The sequence below is a fragment of the Elephas maximus genome, chromosome 10 (assembly GCF_024166365.1).
Source record: "Elephas maximus indicus isolate mEleMax1 chromosome 10, mEleMax1 primary haplotype, whole genome shotgun sequence".
Lineage (NCBI taxonomy): Eukaryota > Metazoa > Chordata > Mammalia > Proboscidea > Elephantidae > Elephas > Elephas maximus.
In genome coordinates this window covers 30,213,385-30,216,471 of record NC_064828.1, presented here as the reverse complement: position 1 = coordinate 30,216,471, position 3,087 = coordinate 30,213,385, and the positions used below count along the sequence as shown (strand labels likewise).

At 39.8% G+C, this 3,087-nt stretch overlaps 1 pseudogene; it reads right to left on the bottom strand.

The window, feature by feature from the left end:
- Positions 1–1,640: 1,640 nt before the first annotated feature.
- Positions 1,641–2,613, bottom strand: LOC126083620 (olfactory receptor 11G2-like; annotated as a pseudogene).
- Positions 2,614–3,087: the final 474 nt, after the last annotated feature.

Below are 3,087 nucleotides of genomic sequence, written 5' to 3'. Positions count from 1 at the left end.
ATACCTATCACGGAGAGCATGAGCGGTACCTAAAAATGGGCAAGGTATGAATACAACAGTTTCAAGCTCAGGTTGTAAAATGAAACCTGTAATGCATTGACTGGAGATAGCGAATCAACTGAAGTATTGGAACACATATTTAGTAAGGTAGAAATAAAGTTTGAGCCCAGGTTGGGAAAAACATTGAATTATAAACTAAGGAATTTGGTGTTTATCTTACATATAGGTGTGCAGACTGGTAGAAAGGATGTTTAAGAAGATGATTCTGGAATTTGATATAGGAGATGTCAGAGACAGAGAGACAATTTAAGTTGTTATTACACCATTACACTTATACAGTACTAGGACCTGGACAAAACTGATGACAGCAGAAAAGGATTGCAGGGCAGAATTTAACGACAAGCTCAAAGCGGGGTGAGAAGATGAGGAATTATAAATGTTAAGATTTCAAATTTGGATCATACAAATCAGTGGAGCCATTGGCGAATAAGAATGGGAAGAGCTAACTGAAAAGGAGATTAACAAATTTAGTCTCAGGCATTTGGATTTGAAGTAGATATTCATGTAAAAATACATAACAGGAGTCTGTGGATGTTTGACTAAAGTTTGGAAGTAAAGGTACTGCTGGGGTTACCCTAGAACCAAGCTTTAGCTCAAGACTTCCTCATGAAAGTCAATACTGTAAATTAAATCAATGTGCTAGAAAACAAGAACTAGAGAGGAAACTCCCTCTGAGGGAAAGCTATCCAGAGCTACATGGAAATAAGTGCACCTAAGACCTGGTTAGCAGAGATCTCACACATTCTGTAGCTCTTTGGCTTAGAATATACACTGAGTATCAACCTTCATGCATCCGCATATGGAAGATTTGAACCTACTTAATAAAGTGATAAAAAGTCCCCGTGTGGTGCAGACAGCTTGTGCTGAACTACTAACGTAAAGGTTTGAAATTCAAATCCACCCAGTGGCACCATGGAAGAAAGGCCTGGCAACCTGCTTCCATAAAGATTAAGTAAATGAAACTCTACGGTTCAGTTCTTCTCTTTAACATATGGGGTCACCATGCGTTGGAATTGCCTTGACAGCAGTAGGTTTGCTTTTTCAGTAAAGTGATAGTATTGGCAAAATGTGGAAAGTTAATCAAGTCAACAGAATATTACTGAGGAAATTTGTGTCCAAAACTACTGTTGAGAGATATACTATAGTACTAAAAATAGTTTGTGATATTGAGGGTTTTCTTCAGTCTGAAATATTATTGGTGAACTGTTTGTGTATTTGCAATACATTCACTTGTTGCTATGCTCTGAGAAAGAACAATTTGCTTTGATAAAGACAGATTTTAGGACGTTGAAATACACTAGGCAGTATCTAATGAAAACCAAGAGAATAGCCAGAAGCTCAGTTATAGAGAAATATTTGAAAATCTTTTTAAATTGCATTTCAATGGAGAATTCTATGTAATTCCAGGCATATCTGGAACATAACAGTAGTAGTTTCCTAAAACTAAATGATGAACCTAATGAATTCTTCAAAATAGCTTTCCTAATGAATGAAAATAGATTAAAATGAAGGAAAAGAGCATGGTCTCATTTGGCTCATGATCTTTCATCTTCCTAAATATCAATGATGCATTATTGAACTCAACTCTTGAATCTTTTAGAAATTTCCCACAAAAGCACATACAGAATGTTCTTTAATGCCTCCTTCATATCTTTGTTCTGGAAGTTATAGATCAGGGGATTAAAGAATGGTGTTACCAAAGCATAGAACAAGGTCACAAATTTCTGTATCCCAGGATGGTCCCCAGAACCTGGGCTAACATACATCACCATGACTGAACTATAGAACAAGGACACCACAGAAAGGTGGGAGGCACAAGTAGAGAAAGCCTTATGCCTCCCAGAGCCTGAGGGCACCTGTAACACCACTCGGAGGACACAGAAGTAAGTGCCAAGGATGTACAGGAAAGTGAGGATGACAATGAGAGAGCTAGCAATACCACAGGTCAGAGTAGTTCCAGGTACTGGAGCACAGGACAATGCCAGCAAAGGTGCCAGATCACAAAGAAAATGGTCAATGGTGTTTGGACCACAGAAGGGCACCTGAGATATTGGGGTCAAAGGGGTCAGTAACCAGAGAAAGCCACCTGCCCAGCAGAAACCCACTAACTGGGCACATAAGTCATGAGTCATTACAGTGGGATAGTGCAAAGGTCTATAAATAGCAAGAAATCGATCAAAAGACATCACTGATAGGAATAAACATTCAGCAGCGCACATGGAGAAGAAGAAGTAGAACTGGAGCAGGCAGGCAGCCAGCATAGGAGATGCTCTTGGTCTGGGAGACGATGTTGGCCAACAATTTGGGCACATCCGAACTGACATAGCAGATCTCCAGGAAGGAGAAGTTGGCCAGGAGGATGTACATGGGCTTGTGGAGTTTCCTGCTTGACCACACTGCACAGATGATGGACAAGTTCCCCATGAGGGTCAGGAGGTAGATGAGGGAGAAGAGCACAAAGAAGAGGCTCTGGATCTCTCTGTGGCAGGGGAAGCCCAGGAGGATGAACTCACTCACAGACCCAGAGATATTACTGGTCTTCAGGATCCTCATTGGTCTCACCTGTAAAGGCAACAAGATAGTAAGAACCACAGAAATATTTACAGTGCTTTTCTTCCTTTTCTTCTTCCTGGTAAAGAGATATGCATTTCTTTTCCTCAGTTTGAGTTTGTGAGGTGAGAAGGGTTGGCTGCCCTTTCCTATCTATTCCTCATTTATTCAATAAACATTTATTGAACATATAATATTTCCAGGCACTGTACTGGGAGATGTAGAAAGAACAATAAATAAAACAAGCTAAGTCCTTGTTCTTATGGAGCTCGTATCAAATACCCATTGTTCAAAGCTACTTTAAGCAGTTACAAGGTTACTGTAGGATTTCTATATAGAGGGATTTTAAGAGTTTAAATCTTTTTGGAAGAAATGCCAGAACTTTTTCCTCGAAACCTCATTTGCATAGCAAGGAAAATGTTTTCTATGTTTGTGTCAGCTTCATGGGGGGCTGCTAGAGATTATGGGGTGCATGTT